The 23483-nt window shown below is 38.6% G+C and overlaps 1 protein-coding gene across 8 annotated transcripts in view; it reads right to left on the bottom strand.

Annotated features, from left to right (window-relative positions):
- Window positions 1-23483, bottom strand: part of SEMA6D (semaphorin 6D) — a 346041-nt gene that overhangs the window by 246817 nt on the left and 75741 nt on the right. For all 8 annotated transcript variants that reach the window (XM_052671942.1, XM_052671937.1, XM_052671944.1 and 5 more), the window contains exon 2: window positions 4878-4979. The gene's annotated coding sequence lies outside the window, so the exon portion shown is untranslated. The remainder of the gene's footprint in view (window positions 1-4877; window positions 4980-23483) is intronic.

The raw sequence follows: 23483 nt of genomic DNA on the forward strand, positions 1-23483 counted from the left end.
CAAACTATTGCAAAACTCAATGTGTCCTCATTAATAGAAACATTTGTGCAGAATTCAAGCAATTATATTGGAAAAGGTGTCCCTTCATGTCAGCTGTGTATCAAGGAATGTGTTCCGGTTCTCCCAAATTTGATTTACTACCACAAGTGTCCTACCATTACTGAAAAAGTTTTATAGCTACTAGAATAAGTCAATGGACGGCTGTCCATGTCTGTCAGAAAGTTCTCCACTGAAAAAAAAGTCACAATTGACCAAACTAGGCAAAGAAAATAGACTCTACAAGGGGCTTTGTAATGTTCCCCCTGGATATAAGGGAGAAATTCTTTACTATGAGAGGGGTGAGGTGCTGGAACAGGCTGCTCAGAGAAGTTGTGGTTGCCCCGTCCCTGGAGGTGTTCAAGGCCAGACTGGATGGGGCTCTGGGGAGCCTGGTCTAGTATTAAATGGGGAGGTTGGTGGCCCTGCATGTGGCAGGGGGGTTGGAGATTCATGATCCTTGAGGTCCCTTCCAACCCTGGCCATTCTGTGATTCTGTGATTCTGTTTTATCTCCTCATACACCCAGACTATCATACAGAAGATTCTCACCTACATATCAAGACAAAATAAGAAACCTAATGTTATGGTGAGATAAGACTTTCAGAGAAATCTAAGAAAATCTGGTGCACAATCCTTGATGTGTACCAGTTATAAAAATATTCTGTTTTAAAGATATCAGCTGAAGATAACTGTTCTAATGAGAGATGTGACAACTTTTAGTGCTTCAGTGGCAGCCAAAAGATCAAACATCTTCTGTCACCTGAAACAGCTGGGAAGCTACACACAGTCTGATTTGCTTTGATATATTTGATAGATTATCATTTGAAACAAAATACCTGAAAGCCCACTCTAATTAAGAAAAAAACCAATAGGTGAAGAGTCAAGCTTTGATGCAGAACGATACACTGATGTTTGTACTGACATTTTGATATTTGGCAATACATAAACTGTGTAAATCATCCAGAATATCTGACTCTTATGCTTTCTGTTTATGTTCCTTCTTGGAAAAGATTTTTGGACAAAATTTTAGTGATCTCATTGTTTTTATGATGCTGTTTTTCAAAGCATTTTTAAAAGAGATTTACTTACTGCGAAAAGACCTTGGAATGACAGAAATATTTACGATAACAAATTCTTTAAAGCATGAAACAGATCTAAAATCATTTTCCTGTATACCAGTCTGTCATTATTTTATGATCTGATATTTTCTGAATTGCCAAGGTTAGAAACAAATGCTTCTGTGTGGTTGAAACACTGGAAATCCTGTAATCCCAGCTGTGTTATGCAATATAATAAATGTGTCAAACCCAGGTATTAGTGGGGATATTCAATTTAGGACCCGTCATAGATCTGAGAGGGGGAAAGATGCATCTGCCTTAGGCCTGTGGCATGTATAATTTGGTGGGGAAAATTACATATTTTAAGAAGAAACTAAAGAATATTGCAGTTTCACATTTCTATCCTTTGTAAAGAAGGCTGAAATACAGACCACAGAATCAGGAAAGCCAGTGGGAAAAGTGAAGAGGAAAGACTGCTTATTTTAGGTCTCTATACATTATGCCATAACTATTGGAATTAAGTCCATTATACCCTCAGACCCTCAGCATTTATATATATATATATATATATTTATATATATATATATTTATATATATATATATATATATATATGGGGGGCATACATACACACTCTCATACCCTAATGTATTTATTCAATCAGAAGACTTCCTCTGATGTTACCAAAACCAGTCACAAAATTACAGTGTAGCTCACTTGGTATAGCATGACCTATTTAACAGCAAAATTACTTGGGCTTAATGTGGATATTTTACATTCAGTTCAGTAAAAGCTACCTGAGAGTACAAACACACTAAGGCACACACACTGAAACAGAGAGGAAGCTTTAGCTTTGTAACTCTGCAGTTCCCATTATTCCTTCTGCTGTGCCTCTATGCTACCTGCAGAAGCCATCTGCCACCTCAGGTTAGGCACATCTGCAGCCAACATCTCAGCAAACAGTGCAGTGCTAATGACTGACACTCAAAGCATGGCGCTGTGATATTTTTCCTTGTTTCTCAACCTACTTCCCAAACACTTATTTGATTATAAATTGGTGCATGTCTAGATACAGAGGGTTAATTTTAATTTTAATAGATTAAAACCAGACCTAATATATTGGACTTACAGTAACGTGTACCTTTTATGACTCCTCAGTTCAGTAACGAACGAGCATCTTACAAGTTGTATCAGCATAATTAGTTTGGTCTTTTAACAGAGAACACCAAATCTTTGTTGTTCTCAGCATTTAAGCTATCAAAGAGAAATCATGTATACAACAGCTAAACCTTTTCAGACTGAAGTACTTAGTATTCTTCCATTTAGCAGCACGTTATGAAGTTTCATTTAAAAGGCGTAATTTTACCAATTAGCTCATCCTGCTCAAACACACACATACCGTTGGGAAATATAAAAAAGGTTTATTAAATCAAAAGATATGGCTGCACTTCAACTAGCACATGGGCATTAGAGATCAAATATTCCCTATAGATTAATCCCCATGGCATCACAGGCTGATTTGGCTTGCCAGTATTACATTAGTAAACCATCTAATCCAATTTAGAACAGGCCAGGAATGTTCCATCCATTACAGTATTTCTAGTGTCATTAGAAGCAGACTGATCGAATAAGCATCTTAAATCAGCCTGCAGCATGCAAGTAAATCACCGTGACTTACCCAATGAGATTTTTTTTTTTTTTCAAATGAAGAGTTTTGCAAATTAAGAATAAGAAAAGAAAAAAAAAAGAGACATCTCATAAGATGGAAGCTCTCTATGATTTTCATTTCTTAACACTTTCAGGCAGCAAAATTTCAGTGCGCATGATTATGCACTCTGTAAAGCAGCAGTACAATACACCAGGGGTTTAAAGACATGAGAAACTCCTTATTCTTTAGCAAGCTTATTCTTATGAAAAGCAATGGAAAAAATACCACAGTAAAGAATAATAAACAAAGTAGGCTGATCAAGGGCAGAGGTAGATACTACTCTCACTAAGAAAATCTGCTGTATAAAATAAGAGTAGCCATAGTAATAAAATCCATCAATCAAATATATAACAAAGGTTTGTTCTGATAGAAAGGATTAAAAGAGCCCAAACTTTATATCCGCACAAGATGAAAAACACTCAAGTGCATTACAAAAGTAATATTTTCACTCCAAACTGATATACCTGAAAGGAAAACAGTTCTTCAATAGAGTAGTAAATATATGAATAAAATTTTGGCAATAGTTCATTGAGATGATGCAGCTATCAAAAAAATTTCAGAAAAGGGCTAAGCTGCAGTTTTGAAAAGGCAGGTGTCAAACTGAATAAAATCATCCAAATAGCATGCAACCTTTGCAGCTCTCTGAGACCTATCACGTTCCACTGACCAGACTACACAGGGCTCAGTCGCACCATTTAAGCAATCAGCCATCAAGAAGAAACACTGCTCTGATGCACAAGTTGGTGAACACCTGTTCCTATGCTCTTGTGTATGTGAGTGATTCACCTTTGTTTAACTGCTCTGCTGTCAGTCAGACAGCTCCTAACACTGACTGGATTTCCAGCATGGCTTTGTTAGAAAAAAAAAGCTGTATTGGTTCTTTATATACCGCTACAGAAAAAGTAACAGCTACCCAGAAATGCAGAAATGCAGGAATTGTTTTCACCGCAAATTGTCGTACATATGGAACAAAGACAGTTTTGCAATGAAATCATGCACAGATCCAGGACATGACTAATCCTAGCAAAGTGTATTAATGTTTTAAGCTTGCAAGTTTTCATTCCTTTAATGAAAACAGATCTCCTTCACTTTTGAAGGAACACAAACACCTTCTGTGAGAGAAAGAGTTGAAGACAATTTTCAACATGATTTACACAGAATTCCACTCAAATTTCACTTCAAAAATTAAATCCTTTCACAGTGCTATACTGAAAAGATCCAAGTCTCAAATTAAATCCATCTGAGAGAAATAAAATAGGAGAAATCCTAACAAACCCAGTAATCCATCCTTACACACAACAAGCTTGCAGCAAGTCTCTGCTCTTGTTCTTTCATGTCCTTTTGATCCCAACAGGCCTGGCCCTTGCAAACCCTTCTCAGTAGGATATGAAAAACCACATTCAGACAGCTAGAGCTTGGAAAATCCATTCTATCCTTTACTTACACCAGTGCCAAACGTTATTATTGTTATTAATAGAACAAACACAGATTGCAGCAGTAAATCATACTTCTCCCAGAGCTGATTACCTGTCAAATGTTTATCATCAGTGTAAATGACTAATGTACCTGATTAACAAAATCCAAAAGCTTGCTATAAGGAAAAAAAGCCTTAGCGTTGCAATTTCTTTGATGAACTTCCATTCTGTTCCAGGGCAGAATATGCCAGATCTACCAGTTCGATTTCTGAATAAAAGTACAAATGCTTTGTACATTTTTAAGCAGGGAGTAAGCACTGGATTGAATTATGGCCACATGTTGCTTTGCTCTACCACATGGTGATTAGGAGAGCCACACTTTGTTCCTTCTCCTTTTCCTTTTATTAGTGTTAGGCATTAGCCTGAGAGGGCCGACAGGGAGACAGAGGGAAAGAGGTTCTTTTGATGGACAATGCTGCCTGCCACTAACAAGACTTACCTATAGCCATATAGGGAAGTCATAGCAGTGACTTTCTGGGCAATGAATGACCAACCTAATGCATCAGGTAAATGCCCAGAGAGTAAATGAATGAACCCAGACTTACGTGTTCAGCCTTTAATCATTAGAATTAATGTATAGTAACTCAATTGAGTGCTTACCCGTAAGATGGATCCTCCCAGCTGTTGATGCAGTTTATAAGAGTTGCTGTTGGTTCTCAGTATCTTCAAAATTCAAGTTCAAAATGACACAAGGTGGGGCATCTGCAAAGAAAAAGCACTAATTCACCACTAACATTTTTGAAGAAGAGATATTTCCTGGTATAGAAGCAAGTTACACTCCACAGCAAGTGTTTACAATTCTTGCAAAGGAGATGATATAGAGATAAATCTAAATTTTCTTCTGACACGACCTCTTCTAAGTGAAAGAGAGAATGCCAGAACAGGGTTTTGTCCCGTGTCTATAGTACCAAGAAAATTTTCACATACTGACAGATTTTATATACAGCATATTGAAAGGAAAAACTAAACGTTGCCGTGACTGAGATTACATCTTCCAATCTTCGAAAGACATTTGCTTCCCAAGGGAGAGAGTTAAACAGAGGCAAAGGTTACAATTCTATACACATATGTGCTGAATTTCACTTGTAACGAAGAGTATTTTTGCTTACTACAGATGCAGCATCTCAAAGGAGCCAAGGTGTACCTGTGGGATGATTCAATTGCTCTTCTACAATTTTGCAAGCTCCTACAAATTCAAACTAGAAGTTGTACTGAAAAGGTTATGCTGGGTAAGTGCAAGGGGAGCACACACAGACACCTTTGGGTCAGCAAGGCAATTTCCTGGGGCAATGCACTGATCAATGCACTGAACCGAAATTTCTGCAGGATAAAGGTTTGTGACGGAAAACCTTGTGTTAGATGCCCATAATTGTGACAAAGTCATTGCATATTCTGCTCAATGCTTTTTCTGTTTCAGCACTTTGTTGCCGTACAAAGAAGATCCAGCAACCTCTTAAATGTGGTTGGTAACTCGAAGTACATTTGGATAATCAGCCAGAGAGAAAGGCTCTGTTCTCTATGTTTTACTGCCTATCTATGAAGTGATAGAAAAATTAATTAATGCACATTTGCCATCTTTCCAAGGTTTTCTCTTGGAAAAAAAATAAAAATGAGAGAGAAAGAAAGGAAAAGAAAAGCTTGAAATATTTTCTTTTAGCATTAGTCATTAGTAGTTTGTATTAGAGAGGCTTAAAATCACTTAAAATCTGTCATGTCTTTATCCAAGTAGGCAGTTTAAATCTGTATACCATTAACTTTTTAAACTATAGTAATGTAAGCATCTATTTTATCTCAAAATTGACTCTGCAGAGCTGTCAAATATGCTTTTCCTCTGTGCTAAACATAATAAGAAAAATGTTACAAGCCAAAGCATTTGCTGTTATTTACAAAGCACTTTGTGCTAGAGACCATGCAGAAGGAAAGTAGACTAAGGCTCAGACACAACTCAGCCCTGGTAACATAATGCACTAATCCTGGTTACAAAGGGAATTCACAGGAGACAGAAGACCAAAGGGCAAGACACCTAAATGAATGAATAGGGAATGCTGAGCAGAAAATTGCTTCTGAAGCCCTGCCTCTCTCTGAACATTTACTCCATATATCAAGGTACCAGCAAGGACTATCTGAGCTCACACTCTGTGAGTCGTGAGTGCATTGCTTCACTTGCATTAAGCAGCTCTGCAGAGAAGTGTCATTGCTATGCTTTTTTCTAGACTTAAGCTTTTGTCAGCATAGTTAGCGTTCTGCCCAGGTGCCCACTTCATCAAGTCCTCTACAATTTTCTCTCTGCCTAAACTTAAGAAAACATTTTGTACAGTGGCACAGATCCTGTTAGAGGGGTGAAGGCAGCAGTGTGGATGCTGGTTGGATTTCCATTGACAGTGTGGTTTTCATCTTCCTCACCCTGGAAAAGGCCAAGGGAATAATCCCACACTTCCTGGAGCAATACTCCCAGCTGCTCAAATGATGAACAGAAACTAGGAACAGCCATAGCAGAGAAAAATTTCTATGCCAGTGGCTATCACTTGCTAAACTCAGTGATGCTCCTGCATGCTTGTACTCTGCACAGCTCTTCATCTGGAACAGTCAAGTGCAAGAACACCTTATGTGCCCTTCCAGAATGGCTGCAGAGAGAGGAAGTGCTCAGCTCAACCAAAATGGGCAAACTGCCTTTCAGATTGTGCCAAGGTTCCTAAGGCATTGAAGAGGCTGAGCAGGGCTTTTGTGCCATTTAGTCATTCAGGTTTTCATCTCTGGGTACAGAATTCTTTTTGATGGACTTAAAACACTTCCGAATGTAAAGAGCTAAATTTCCAGGCACTGTAACCATTCAGGCATTTTCCCTGGCAGCCAAACCCCACTCTTAGCTTTGCAGGTCATCTTCAGCATACAAGATGGTTCTCCATTGCTATTACAAACTGGGACATTTGTGCACACAGGTGAAAGTACTTGCATTGGGACTATGGATTGCTTAGCCGTAGCAGCCTGTTTCATTTTAAGAAAAGTCATTTAAAATACTTACGAGAGCCAAACAATCTCAAAACCCTTAATAATAGTGCTTGTGTGAGATCTGGTTTATCTGTAATTATTCTTTCCTTTTTTTTTTTTTTTTTTTTCTTAATTTAAATAGTAGAATACATTTATTGCAGGGGTTGGAATCCCAAGTGGGAAAAAAAAAGAAAGAAAAACAAAAAAACATTCTATGATCTGAAAAGAGCCACTGAAATCTATTAGAAAGCCTTCCACTGACCTCAACATACATTTCTATCAGAAAATGTTGCCCAGAACAAACTTTAGAGCTAAATCAGAAACCTCAGAATCAAAATCTTGCAATACAGAGATTTCAATAGACATTTTATTAGGATCAAGCTAAAAAGATGGTATTATAAACATATTGATCTCTTTACCTTTCAAATCAAATGGTGTCAATGGGAAGAAAAATGACAAAGGTGCTCTGTCAGTGAAAAGGAGATCCCTTATGGGAGGCCACGTGCACTAATCCTGTTTGTTTCGCTTGCAAAAGAATTCTTCAAAGTTAAAGCACTCTAGGGATTTATTGAGCACTTTTCAGTCTTCAGCTGGATTTACCAAGTGAAGCAGTTTCAAAGCCTGTAGATTAGTACTACACAATCAGCCTCCTATAAATGGGCATGACAAGGCCCAGCGTGATGTTTCAGGCAGTGGCAGTTTACATGATTCTGAAGACAAAGGTACCATTCCACTCACAAAACAAGGATGAAAAGATTGCTCTACACTGTGTGGGTAGAATTGCTTAGGAAGACAAGGCTTTACCCCGCTGCCTGTTGTCCTGTTGTCAGACGACTCCTACTGCACTTGTGTTCATCACAATGATGCTAACAGGATTGGTGATGCTTAGTAGCTTCTCTACAACCTGGATGCTGCCTTGCTGAACAGTTAAGATTTTCAAAAAGTTGTAAAGAAGACCTTCACAGGTGCTGTTTGGGGAATTTTCATCACAAAAAAGGTGTGAAATTCAGCTCACAGGAAGTGTAACTGAATCCACAGGAGCCTTCAGTGGGTCTAGGATTTCACTACACAATCTTTGTGTACCAAAGATTTTCTCTCATAAGAGCAGCTGAAGGGAGCTTCTGAAGCCAAGACGATCTATGTTACCATTTACAGTCACTATTAAATTCTGTGTTCTCATGCCTTAGGCAGAAAAGCTTAAATCACGACAGGAAGAAAAACGTTCATTTTAAGAGTTGTTTAAAAGAAAGACAGAAGAACTATGGAATTGTGGAATATTTTTTTTAAAAACTTTCAAACTTGCAAAAAGAGCACTTCATAATTTTCATAATGAAGCAAAATGAATGGAGGGAAAGCATTTACAAAAACATTGACATTTCCTTCTGTTTAATTATTTTTCATATATTTTGGAACTGAGAGAAGCTCAACCACCTCCACCTGTTGTGTGGACTCCTAATCAAGCATAAGAATATTAAAATCCCACAGCTAATTGAACTCTGAGACACAGAACACAGTACTTTCTCACTAAAACAAATCATCTCATCCCCTCTTTGGGATTCTTGGAAAGTCTGAGAGACAGAACTCTCAAAAAGATCACTATTTACTTCTTCAGTCATACAATGAGATTAACTTTAAGGTCTATTTCAGTGTACATGTCTTCAGGCAAGCAGGGAATCCTCAGTTTCCAGCTGGACATTGGATACTGATGAGTATTACAAAATATTATAACACATACAAGGCACTAGAGCCAAAGGGCCTGAGTTATAGGTACCAGTACAGCACATACAAGAAGAGTGATATAGAACTGTTCATCTCTCACTGGCTCTACTGTCTACATCTATACAGTTTTCTTACCATTTACACCCGTAAAAATTAATATGATGTTATAACTCTGCTTTGTTACAACTCTTGGGGGACAAAACAAGCTCAAAGAATCATCATTCTGAAAAACACTGCCTGCTATCTGAAAGACTAAAATGATCCCAATGTTATAACACAACACAGCTTAACTAAACTACAATAGTTCACTGATTAGCAATCAGTCTTTTTTTATGGTTTATTTCTATGAATCTATAAGCACGAGACCTGTGGTTTAAGCAGATAGCTTGCAATGACAATAATGTGCAACACACCGAGGTACTAAAGGCTGCTACAGGCAGGAACTCTCCCACTCTTCCAATAGCAAAGAGTTGGTCAAAATTTCCAATTGCTCAGGAGGATTCAGACTTAGTGAGTCACTTCATTTTTGGAAAGGAAATTATCTGGATCATTACATTATTTCCACTCTTGTGTACATTCTAAATAAATAGTTTGGGATATGCAGTCAGGCTTACAGACATATCAATAAAATAGAACTATTTCCTTTTTCCCAGTTACACTTTTGCAATCAGTTTGACAACAGTAGGGTTACTGGAGTGTAACTGAAGACTGAATTTGCACAGTCAAAATAGGTAACTTTGAAGGAAAACAGTCAGTTTGTCAGTTAAAATTACCACTACCTGTTTGTAACTATTCACAAAGTTACAGTGAGTTTTAGAAGAAAGAAGTTGACTTGGCAGTCTTGGCTAGTTGAAGATTTACAGCTGCAATAGCAATGGAAATAAATACTTATTTTTCAACTTACTTTTCAAATAATTGGGTGCCTTTTGTACAACATTCTCGTATGACTGAAAGTCATGATGCAAAATCACTTTTGGCAGCAATTTCCCATAAAGGTCCTGGTTTTAGGTAATATTATAAATGTACAGTGAACTAGGGCAACATGATAATATGGCATGTCAAATTTATTTGTAGCTGTAGGCAAAAAAAAATGAAGAAGGGAGAACAGATTCAACATAGCATTACAGCACAATAAAAACCTGCTCATTAGGTTTCATAAATTTCATTACAAAGTTTAATGCATACGTTTACATCACTAATACAAGCTGAAACCTGTGTTACAAGGCTTTCAGTTGGAAATTGCTTCTCTTTACAAATTTTCATCTGAAGTGCTTTAAACAACTATGTCAAAATGCAGGAACTAAATATGAGCAGCTACAGCATTCTGCCAGACTCCGAACATATCTTTATTATTGGGAGTATGGTTTGTAAAACATCAAAATCAGGTTGTCATACAGAGCTTAAGGCTGGGATTTTTAGCAGAAGCTAAGGGAGTTAGGCACTCGGCTCCTTTTGAATTTCAATGAGTCAGGAGCATACATCTCCCTTAGGCTCCTTTGAAAGTCTCAGCATAAATATTAATAACTAACTTTTAACAAGCATTTGGTCATTGGTTTCAATCATTTCAAATATGCCAATGGCTATGTCCCTTTCCCACAAAGATCTTTTCCCATGTGCCATTTTTGGCAATGTTCTTATATGCATAGTGTTACAAAAAGGATCTTCTAAATTTCTCTCTATCTAGCCCTATAGAGTTTATATATGCTATTTATTGCTTAGATCTGTGGTGCTCTCTCTTGTATCTCCCTGAGATGCTGCATTTCAAGAGTAACAGTGAATTCATATCATGTAGTACGACTGATACTACTCAGAGAGAAAAAAGAAAAGTCGGAATACAGAAGAACAAGATGCTATGGATATTCTAATCACTCCATGAAAAAATGTATCTTGCAAAAAGTTAAATGCTGACTCGACAACTGCATTTAAATGAGATCCGGTTTCATTTCAATTACACATTAAAAGTACATTGTTCATATCTTTCATTTTTAATTCCAATACTACAGCTAAGCTCTAACACCTTGAAATGTGTGCAACTCCATGCAGTACACGGTGCTGAGAGCTATGAGCCAGCTCAGAGTTGTGCCAGACTGCCACCTGACAAGGTACTGTGTGCATGTGTGCTTGATGGATCCAAGTTGTCATGCACTTTTGGAATGGCAAATATAATGCAGATTGTACTTGTGTGGATATTATGCAGACACAAATCATAGCTCTGTATTGCTCCGCTCTACCTTTTGTATCAGGGAAGCAACTCAATACAGTTCTCATGCAACTCCTTAGCAAATGTGATACAGATGGAAGCATATTCCATCACCATTTCCTTTGTTATCAGTTCCTCCTTTCTCAGAAGTGTACTGTGAGGCACTGGCACCACTGAGTGCTCAGATTTATCACTATGGGATGACAGAACCACATGCAAATAGCACTCTGCATGTCCTCATCTCCTCTTGCTGAGCCCTCTGGACTCCATTTTTGTCCTTCACAAGGTGAAGTATCAATACCTCATTTCAATAAGAAGGTGCTAGTCCTGGTTTTCTATTATCTTTATTCCTTACCATTTCTCCTGAATGATGTTTCTGTTGTTTGTTACCATTCTTCCTCCCTCAAGCCACTTCATCAATTTACAAATTTTAAGATGCAATTCCATTTATCCTAATATTCCTTTCTTTTGATTCCATAAGAGGGTTCAAACTGTGTCTCACAGCAATAGCTTGCAGTCCTTACATGTGTCTTGCTAAACACAGAACAGTTTATCTAACCCACAGTCTGGAAAATCCCGCAGTGCCAATCCCCTACAAATTGTTTCACAAATATGCTCTGTTTTATTAACTGTGCAAACCGGAGTATGGTAACTAATACTACTCTAACAGTCTCAGTTTACTTTCTATTATAACAACATTTCCATAGAACCATATATTCGTGTCCTTGTACGCTTTGCATTTTCATGGAGTGTTACTGGCAGGAGATTTGTGGCTGCTACGCATACACAATAACCAATATTGAGGTGAAAAGACGGTTCAGACTCCTGATAATTCAGTACATCACCAGTAAGTGCAAAGAATTGCATCTGCTCACATTAGGGAAGATTTTGCTTTTTGGAAGCTATAAGGAAATCAAATATTTGCTTTCAAATTTGATTTTCCCATTGGTTCAGTTTTTCTCCTGTATAAACTTGGAACTATGAAATACAAAGAAATAACAACATATAAAATTTAGCATCACAGAGGACTGCGTAATGAGAATTTAGAAAAGCTGATCAAATGTACTTTAGGTTAATAACAGAATCGATACACGATTTCACATTGTCATCTCCAAAACTCAACAAGCTATTCTCTGTCCTTAATGAATTTAAACCATTATTTCCAGGGAAATGCCATAACATTTTGGAAAACTACACTGCCTGGGCATGACATAGCAAACCAGCAGTACATACATGACTGCCACAAATAGAAAGATAAAGAACTTATCTCCTTTTCGACTAGGATAAGACAAGACAGAAAATAAAAGCATTAGAATGCAAAAGGAATTATTTAGAAAGCATAAACTCTTCTCAGCTATTAGGACAGTAGGATGTTACAAGAGCTACTTAGAAGGGCCAATGCGCTTTTAAGAGCAGATGAGGCAAATATCTGCAAAAAACACTTCAATTTTAATCTGCCAAGGAGTGGACTAGGATGCCTCTCCACATTCCCTCTACACACGATGCTATGATTAATAACCAGATCACATGCTATCTAGGTGTGTTTCAGGAGGAAACTACAGTAATGCAACGTAAGTTAAAAATTCTGCCTCTATTCTGAGGGCAACAGCCCTGATCAGAGTGCACTGTCTGTAGAAGCAGAGCAGACCTCCAGGGAGCTCCCACACCTGCAGCTCAGGTGTGGCCTGCCACTCCATGGCCTGGAAGGTATTCACAGTTGCACCACTCACCTTCTGCTGTGTGGGTGCAATTCTGAGATGGCTGGGGTAGGAAACACAAAATTTTAGCTACAACATCCTTATAACCTCCTGAACTCTGGTGTGGCAAAACTGCGAGTGTATTATGCTCAGAGACCTGGCAGATTGGGTAAGCATCTTTGTAAACGAATAGAGTAAGTCAGCTATGACTCAAATTACTAAGATTCTATTGCATTAAATAGAAAAGATAAAAAAAGAAAAAGATTGAGGTCCCAAAGGAGAAGAAAAGAACATGTTAGAGAATATTTAGGTAATTAAGGTGATTTCAGACAGTCTAGACCTGATGATTTTCATCATAAAATATGCAGAGAACAAGCAGAAGGAATCTCAGAAGTGATTATCCAGGGGAACTTGGAGGAAAAGAGATATTAAAAGGATAAACCCAGTCCTAATATTAAAAAGTGTGGGAATGTACTAAGGGCTGTGGGAGGCAAGAGTAGCTGGAAAAATGTTATTGAATAGCTTAACTTCAACTGCTAGCGAAAAAAGTTCTTTGTAAGCATCTAGAAGGTTATAAGAAGGCAGGTAACAGCCAACACAGTTTTCAACAACAAATTATGGCCAACAAATCCCATTTCCTTTTGTGACACAGTATGGAGGTAACCACCTAAGGGAATAGCTGAGCTCAGTCTGTCCCAAGTTTGGCTCTCTTCAAAGCTTCACAACAGAGAGATGCTTTCTAAGCTTGCAGACGGCACCAAAGAAGGAAGGTCTGCAGGTATGCTGAAGAATGGGAACAGAAACCAAAATTTTGACTAACTGAAAATGTAGTATGGAGGTGGAAGGAAAGGAAAGAAGATAAAGCTGAACAAGGCCAAAAGAACTATGTTTGTTCAGGAACAAGCAGAATCAGAAATGCAGGACTGAGGACAGCAAGACTGCTAGGTAGTAGATTACAAAATGAGAGTGAACCAACTGCATCATGCTGTCCCAAAAAATAGAAACTGCTGCCTGGATTGCATCAGAACTACCTCCCCAGCAAGGTGCTGTTCTGAGGTCTCAGTTTTAGCATCAATCCTGAGAACTGCAGAGAGATGTGGACAGACTAGAGGCAATCTAGAGGAGGGTGAGAGTGAAAATGACCAAGGGACCATAATCTGTGACAAAGAATTTGAGTTTTTCAGCCTAAGGAAAGAAGTGGTGTGTATGTCAGTTGTCAGTGTCAGTTGCCAGGAGGAACGAAGTAACGTTTGGTATGGAACAGAGCATATAATTGTGTGTAACTGTAAGAAGGAAGATTTTTCCTAATAGTAAAGACACTAAAACTGGGGAATAGCCTGTTTAGTGAGACTGGAAAGATCTCACTTTTGGAAGTCCTAACTGTAATGTTAGAGGAATGTCTGTTAGGGCTGACGTTAGTATCCTGCATGTCTTGCTTTGAGGGTCACAGATGGATTGGAAGATGCATTAAGGTACATTTACTCCATTTATCTATAATTAAGGGATAACTGAAGGATACCATTATTCTATCAATTGGCATGAGATTTCCTAAACCCTAAAGCTTTGTTTTCCCTATACCTCCACAGCTGTCAATAAAATTTTCTTCTTTCCCTTTACAGTTCTGACATATTTCAAATTTATAGAAAAATACATCTATTTCTTGCTTTCCAATGAAACGTGGGTTTGATGCTCTAAATCTAACACTTTTTCTTGTTTTGTGTTAACATAAAATATTTCAAGCTGTTCAGAGATTGAATTTAATCCTCCTTACAATAATCCAAATTCAAATCCTCATTTCAATTATCTCTATATTCTGTAGAATCCCTCAAATGATTCAATGCTGAAGTATTATATGCGTTATAATTTAAAACTCAGAAGTTATGAATGGAAGCAGATTATATCTTATTAAAATGTTAATTCCAGTCCTTTGAGATAATTGTAACTACAAGCAATTGGTTAATGTGTCAGAAATAAACACTGTCAGAAATAACTGAACAAAAATAAGCATATGGACCTCATTCACTTCAGAAAAATAGGAAGGCAGAGTTATAGGACTGATTTTCAGCTGCACAGATACAGGTAAAGACCCTAGCCCCAAAACAATAATTTTGCATACTTCTTTATGTATCTATATTTCAAATTTCAAACTTAATTTTCTCTTCTGCATTTATGTATTGAGCTGAAATTCTAAGGCCTGACAGCACAACATGCACAGTGCTGTGTGATGGAGTAATGCCATCCTGGCATTAACTTACTGTGACTGTACAACCAATACAGTAGTCAAATACAGGTCTAGAAAATCCCTATTTGTCCAGCTCTGCCCTAAGCAGTGACCAACCAACAGAGCATTTGGTGAAGGATCTGAGACTGTCCTGAATTATCTCAGGACAAATAGAGCTGAAAACTGTAGAAGTAAATACGAAAGGATAAAAATTATTCTTACCAGTATCCTAGCCAAACAAAATAAGAAGGAGAGAAACAGTAAGACACAAAAAAGATAAGGTGCATTACTCTGAAGCTGAAATCAACACCTACATACAGATTTACTGGAGACAATTCCATTCAACATGGCATCAAGTCCAGATCCATTTATTGTCATGAGCAGCTGCACCGCAGTCAATGATGTTACTCGTGTGAGTAAGCAGAGAAGCTGACCTTTACAGAGGTAACAACAGTTTCCGATTATTGTTAAAGTAGAAGTACATAAATCAATCCTACAAAACACTTTGGATAACGACGTGTAGGTTTTTCTGAAAGTAATGCCTCCTGTCAATTTTCACACAGACTACAACAGACACAAAGAGAACAATAATACTTCAATAAAATAGTTCTCAGATACAAAATGCCATTTTTTCGGCATGGTCATCACCATTTCCACCAGTCATGAACAAAAACCTGCAAGTCATACTCATAAAAATCTGCACGAGCAGAGATGACCTGTTGTCACTGCTGAAACTCAGCACCCACAGCCCCACTGTGCTGACATTCACTATTTTTGTCTCCACAAATCTTCAACAAGTGTCAATGAATGTCAGTGGGTGCCATTTTTTCCACTTAGAAGAATTAATTTCCTTTGCTTCACATGCACTTCCATGTCAGACACCTTTCTATCAGACTGCCTCTCTGCTGCCATCTGTCACACAGCAACAACATGTAATGAAACACTGGTGAGAAATTTCAGCCTCTACTGCCATATCACCAACATTTGTCTCTGCCAGCATGGGCCAACACAATAAAATAGGAGGCATTACTTTCAGAGAAGATCCCATATGAAGTACTCACTATCTAATTCCCATAAAATGACATTCCATATAGAGGGGTCTGAGGTACCATATCATCCCCTTTTGACTGTCTTTTATCAACAAACAAACAAATCAGCAAGTCAATGGCCAAAACAAAAAGCAAGGGCTGAGAACACATTATTGTGATGCATCCCAGCATACTAGAAGGAGCAGCAAAACAATGAGCAAACACAGCATAATCCTGCAGGAGTTAGAGGTTTAAAGCACATTGTTTAGAAATCCACACAACAGAATAGCCCCTGAACTCTAGACTTATTTTAGCATATATTTTTCTTCAAAATCTTCACTTAAACAGAAAATGCACACAGTGCTGTGCCTTTTTCCACTGAAAAGATAACCTTCAGAATGTAAATCAATGCACTTTTGCCCTGGTAATCCAGTCTTGCAGAAAGCTGTCTCCAGCTAAACAATATCAGCAGAAAAAGGCATATTAAGCCTTCACTCTTCAGTAGGGTATTCACCCCAGTGAAGTGCTCATTTTAAATCCATGCTGAGATCATTTTAAATGCTATTGGCACAGTCAATCTAAGAAACATCTGACTGTCTGTCTCAGTTATTTAAATTGGGAACATGTCAATGAAGTTGTAACATTTTGGTAGTCCTAACTATCAAGACCTTAAAAAAGGCATTAAATCATCGGGCTACTTTTGCCCCTGAGCAAGTCAGTATTGGCATACTCCCTTGTATTCCTACTTGCCTCTCATTGCAGAGGACACTGCAGGAGTGTTGCTGTGGAGGTCTGAAAGCACTCTGCATTGACCAAACGTATGCTAGAGGAGACCACAGCAAAGCAAAATGTGTGTTCATATCCCATCCTCACCTCTGGTTAAAAGCAAAAATGAAAGAAAAAGTACCATTCTTCAATTTACAATTACACAAGATCGTAAATATACTGTATACAGAAATATACAGCAACTCAATATATGGTTCTGTGTGATTCTGTTCCTGGTACACAGCTTGACAGCCACTGAATTAACACCTCAACAAAAGGTGTTGAGGGTGCTTCCCTTAAAAAAAGGGAAGCAGTTACGTATAAACAAACAAACAAACAAACAAATAAGTAAGTATGTATGTAGCAAGATCTGTAGCAGCAGTGAGGATTTGTACTAGCTAGCAGCTTGTGAGGATATCATTCTGAAAAAGAGTAAGATCACACGCTTTCAAGGCCAACTGAATTGCTGCCATACTGCAAGATGCTTGAACCCCATCCCAAGTATAGGAATTGCTGCTCTTACTCTGTTCTGTTTCCTCGTAAGATGCAAAAGCCTGTTCTCTCCCACCCATAGTATGCTGCACAGGCTCGAGGATTTAATAACAGTTTCCTTTGAGCTCACTGTGATCAAGCCTATATATAACTACCCCTCTTATTTACGTTTCAGGATTTGAAATGGCACACCTGCAGTCAAGCCCACACATTTTACAATCCCATAAGCATCAAGCAAAGCTGACTCCATCTGACTTCCTTGAAAGAAAACTGAAACAGTTCTCATTTTTAAAACTTCACATGAAACAAGTGAACTTTTCAAAATGACATTATTCGAAGAGAACAGTGAATCCTAATACAGCGAGGCAAGGATTCCTGAGGTCAGAAACATCAGCTTTACAGAAATGTCCTAAGGGATGCCTGAATGTATTATCTCAAGACCTTTAACCTCTCACTTAGGCCCTACTGCCCGTCACTCCACTATCAATCCATTTCTAACATTTTACTTGGCTATGAACTTCTTGGAATGACAAGAGGATGATTCATAACATATAGTAAGGCTTCCAGGAAGCTTTTTCACTCAAGCTACAGGGTAAGTGAATCAGCCTTTTGCTTTCTCCCAGGAACTACTTATCTTCAATCTTTCAATTAAAGGTCAAAAAATGAAAGAAGACAGCTCAGTCATCTATTATCCTTTCCCCCTTTTCTTATTGTAAGCAGCTCTGTTCTTTACATAGTTGTGTCTTAACCAGTTTGAGATTGTTTTCATTGGCAGAAACACAAAAATCATCTTGCAAATTTAAAGAACAAAAGGAAAAATGCACAGAGTGGTGGCAATTCCTCTTGTGACTCCTTTTGACACTAGGTTGCTTAGATCCTCCTGACAGAAGCAAATCCAAAGCCTTTATCATAAATTAGCAAATATTTTTTAGAATGTCAATTTGATAGACTTAAAGAGAAGTATCTTTTCCACCTGCTTGTTCAGAAAGGAAAATACAGAAATGGAAAGTATGACTGCTGTTTGGCTTTATTGTCTGAATTTCAGGGCAGAGGGGAGTTGGTTTTGGATTTTATCAGACATGTACATGGTAAAAAGTAACCAAGGATGTGGATTAGCATACAATGCCTATTTCATCATTGCCCTAAGGCCCTGTTGTATCAGCTCAGACGGAGCCCTGGTGGGTCACTGGGCAGACCTAAATCTCATTAAAGAATACACGTGGCACTGACAGTCTCCATGCAGGTCAAAGAAGCGGCTCCACGTGCCCCATGCCTAGCCCAGGCACAAGCCTAATACATGTGATTTTGAGGAGGTCAGAGTCACAGGAGAGGAAAGCATGTGAACAAAAAATAAATGAAGGAAAAGCTGAAAAAAAAATGGTGTTCTGGTCAAATCACAACAATTTGAGATTTCCCTCTATCCTATTTCTTCTATGGGGGAAAAAAAAAAAAAAAGTAATCATCCAGATTAATCAATAAACATATTCTGAGGCACAAAAATAAAATTATTTACTTTCCCTAACTTGGCCAGTTTACCTGTTCTTTTGTCATCAGAGGATTGTGCTCCTATATAAAATATTGCACCAAAAAGTATCAAAGGTTTTGGTTTTCTGAGGGGGGAAAATAATGAACTGTTTTGACATTCATAAAAATCCTTTATCTTGTCCCTGGGTGTATTTTTATTCCTCAGAAACTCTAGTTATTGCTGAAAGAAAAGGTTGCTGAAATAAAAGGGCTGTAAGAGCTTACTGCTGGTAAGTGGGCAAAAGTTGGTTAAACCCCCCAAAAGCTTTGGCTCTCTACTCCAGACAGAGCTTGTCATTGGTGAGGGTCTGTGAGAAGAACAGTGGGAGCCCCCATCTCTGTTGTCTGCCAGCACGAGTGCATACTGCCTGAATTGGATGGATCATTGTGCTACCTTGGAGAATCACCTCCGGACCCATCTCTGAGCTCACTAACATTGCGCTGTGGCCTGGATGTGCAGCCCAGCAGGTGGGAGTCAGACCCCTTCCCAGGAAGGGCCGGCCATTAGAAAGGCTGGAGGCTAGTTCACATTGTGAGCTACAGCTACAGACTCAGGAGAGCTGTGATTTACTGCAACATGATCAGCTTGTTTGACAGACGAGCCCATGAAGAATAGCAGGAACCAGCTGCTAAGCACTCAGCGCAGCCTGGCGCGGCACCGAGCCCTGCGCGGGGGCTCAGCAACATCCCCTGCCTCTGTGTCTGCATGCCCAGCTGAACTCCTGAGCACAGCCACGCTCAGCTCAAATGCAATCTTGCATATCTGGGAAGGAAAAAATGATTAATGGTTAATTCTGAATTAAACTGTGAGTGCAAGATTGAATTTCCTTCATGAATGACACTGTGTGTTAGTGTTAGTAGCTGTGTCACAAACCAGCTCCGTTTTGCTTGTTCATTACAAAGCCGATAATGGGACTAACAGAGCATGTGCACCAAGTGGCTGCTTTTTGTAGCTCGACTCGGGTTCAGCTCTGCGTGCCCGACTGACAATGGGAGTGCTCAGGCACAGGCTCCCGATTTGTCACCTGGCTACCCTTGCACACTGCTGTACCTCTTGATATAGATGAAACAGAGCTGCTGTTTGTTCCCTTTCAAAGAGGGAAATGTTCTTTTAAATTGGTAAATGATCCTTGGCACGGTTAAAGGAAAAAGTTTACAAAGAAAATGAGTCCTCTCCATGACCTGAAAAAAGCCACATTCCTCTGCACCAGTTCTTCATAATGCTTTGTGTGGGTGAAAAAGACCTGATTGAGGAGCAGGGCCTTAGTGAACTCCCTGCAACCATAGCAAACTCCCCATCACCTTTCTAACATTTACAGACTTATTTTCTAGATAATTTGAATCTAATCTATCCCACATCTACCCTCAGCCATGTGTTCAGTTCTATGCACTTATGCCTCTGTATGCATCATTGAGATTTTTGCATTCTGATATCTTTTTTAGGGGTACAATGATTCATTTCCCATCATTTGTTTATCATTTCCCATCATATTTCTTGACCTAGTACAAGCAGTCAATGGAACTGCACATTTACATCACATATGCCTCTGGCTCCTCTCTTTATAAGAATGGCCTTCTTTGAATTGTGTAATTGAAAATAGAAGTTTAGATGACTGAACTTTTCAGAGCTCATAACAACTCTTGACTGCTACCCACATCTCATGGAATAGGAATCAGAAGCAGCATTTTTGATCTACTGTTCTTATTTCTTCTACATGTTGTGAGGCTAAGGCAGAGGGATAAATTACAAAGATCCTATTTATTGCAGTGGTACTGAATTGACCCCATGTCTTTCTGTGGTGCTTTCCAAATGTGACTCGGCTTCATGCTAAAGGGAGTCACATTATCAGCACTTCACAGGGGCCTGTATGGGGGTTGCAATGCAGTGGCTTCCTTTGTGCCCTATGATCTCAAACATGTATCTCTGCACCTTATTCGTCAAAATAAAAAGAAAAATCAAATCAATATCAAATCAAAATCAATATTTGCTTGCAAATCTCTGCTCCCAAGTCTAAGGAAACCACCCAATAACCTTGACAGCATTCTGAAGGCCATGTGTGACTGTGGATGTCAAGGAAATGAATGTAAGAAAGTTATCCTAAGGATGAATTATTCAACAGTTTCAAAGGAAATGAGAAAAAAACTTCAAAGATGCAAGAATATAATCAACGAATTTATAGCAGGTTGTCCAGAATCAGGCCCAGTTACAGCAGTGCAAGAAATATAACTGAATTCAGACAGAAAAAAAACCCACCAAAACAAAAAACAACAAACTAAAACAAAAGAGGAACCAGAGCTATGGCAGAATAAGCAATAAATAGTGAAGAATCTTTTGCTGTCTTTCTGGAGTCAGCTTTTTAGTAATCTGCTTTTTAAAATACATTGAATATGCTGGCAAACATCCACACACTTTATATATATCACCCACAGAAGAGTCTACCAGTCTATCATTCTCAATAGGCATTGAAAGGCAGTAAATGTCTCCTTGTTGTGTTCTGAAAGTCTTCCAGGTCCAAGCTATCACTTACACTGAAGGTTATATGACGTTTGAGGAATGGAACACTTCCAAAACAAACAAAATGCTCAGAGAAAAAGTACAGGCTGTGGATACATCATTGGCTGTAACAATGCTAAGAGGACTCTGAGAAGAGAACAAGGTGTTATTCAATTGCTGGATTATTACCATCATTTCAGTTTGGGCATAAAATTACATCTGACCACAGGTCAGACACACCACTGTCTGGAGCAGAGTGTAATTACACCAGCAGTTTTCCTCTTTCTAGCATAGCCCAAATACAGACCCACTAGCTCCTGCAATCTTTAATTTATCACATCTCGCTAAAACATTTTATTCTTTTTGATGATGAACACCAACAATAAAGACAGCAGCTTCAAAGTGTACTGTCAGTCCTTTTACCTTAATAGCTCATGCAGACACCATAGGCTTCTTGTCAACTTTCAGAGCTCTTAAATGTAGAAAAAAGGCAAGGTTGCTCAAGAGAGTCAATCTCTATTAACAGGGAAAGGACTAGCAGCGCACTGTAAGAGACGCTTGTCATTGCAAAAAACGGAACTGAAAAGTGACTATGTACTGTTTAGATATTCTCCACATCACAATCACTGAGCTTTCCTCTGAATGCATATTTATACAGCAGGTGGCATTATTAGTGAATGAAGAACCACACAAACGTTCAGTGACTCACTTTCCTAAATATGAAGTTGAAAACCCTTTGATCAGACGTTTCCTGCTTTGCCATTCCATTTCAAGAACAAAGGAAGAACTACTTGTAGCAACGTGAGCAAGCAAGGCTTTCACTGAGTATTAATGAATTAGTGTTTTGCTGAGCAGCTTTGTATCTTGTTCTTAGCTAGTGTTAGATATGAATGGCAGTGACAGCTTAATATACACTTTCCCAGATCCTGAACGTTCGTGTAATTTGAGGGGTCAGAAAAATGATTTTTTTTCATTTTTCAAAATACAAAGAGAAAAACATCTTGTTCTGAAGATGGATTTTTTTTTTCTTTTAACACATAAAAAAGTAGATGTGGATCCTCAGTTATACTTAGTAACAGGGCATAAAACAGCCTAGGAAAGTGCCCTAAGACAGTTATTTAACATTTTCCATGATATAAGAGACTTTTTGGGAAGCATAATCCCAGCCAGCTGTGCATCATCTGCATCCTGCCAGTCATAGGCAGGGAAGCTGCTGGATGTGCAGGGGCACATGGTGCTCCAGGCAGCCTCACACCAGCGGTGCCCTGCAGGACTCATTAGTTGGCAGCTTTCTGCAGCTCTTTCAATGGCTTCCCCCCCTGGTGATGTTGGAAGTCTGGAAGAACACGCATGCTAAACTCCTTCCCCATCATTGTGAGCCAGCCTGAGATTTTGACACTCCACACTTTACTTGTAAAACATCAGTGACCTATTTCTTGTGTTGCCCTTTCAGAGAGGAAGTAATTCTGTGGGTGAGAGAGAAATGCTGTGGCAGATGCTGAGGGCTGTTTCCAGATTTTTCTTTGCAACATACATTTGTCATTTTACACTTCTATCTCAATATGGCTTACCTGCTTTTAACTTTAATTAACTTCCACTACTAACACTTCATATACTGCTCTGAGTTTGAGGGCATGATAAGCAAACATTACTATAGTTAAGCAGGTGAAAAATATCAACAATAAGCAGGGGATTTATAGTAATCAGTCAATATGCTCAGCCTTGCAACTGCTCAGTACTTTATGCTCCATAATTACATGGTTGCCACAGTGTAGCCATTCAACAGTGTTATAATTAGTGAGTAATTAACTGAAGAATTTGATGACATGCTGCAGAGCACAAAGCATGTGTGTTGTTGATAGCAAAAGAATTCATCACCTGTCTTCGTAACAATTCTCTGAAGCCATCATGAAAACCCTTTGTTTCTCATTTGTGTATTTCAGAACTTTCTGGGTGCTGTACAAGATCAGAGACATTTATAGATGGTTGAGATCACAGCAGTTAGGCACTATGCCGTTACTGAAATCAGCCATATTTAGTCGCTCCTGTGAATCTCAGCCTTACGTGTGCACATGTAT

This window comes from Tympanuchus pallidicinctus, unplaced genomic scaffold (genome assembly GCF_026119805.1).
Source record: "Tympanuchus pallidicinctus isolate F22 unplaced genomic scaffold, pur_lepc_1.0 scaffold12, whole genome shotgun sequence".
In the NCBI taxonomy this organism is placed as follows: Eukaryota; Metazoa; Chordata; class Aves; order Galliformes; family Phasianidae; genus Tympanuchus; species Tympanuchus pallidicinctus.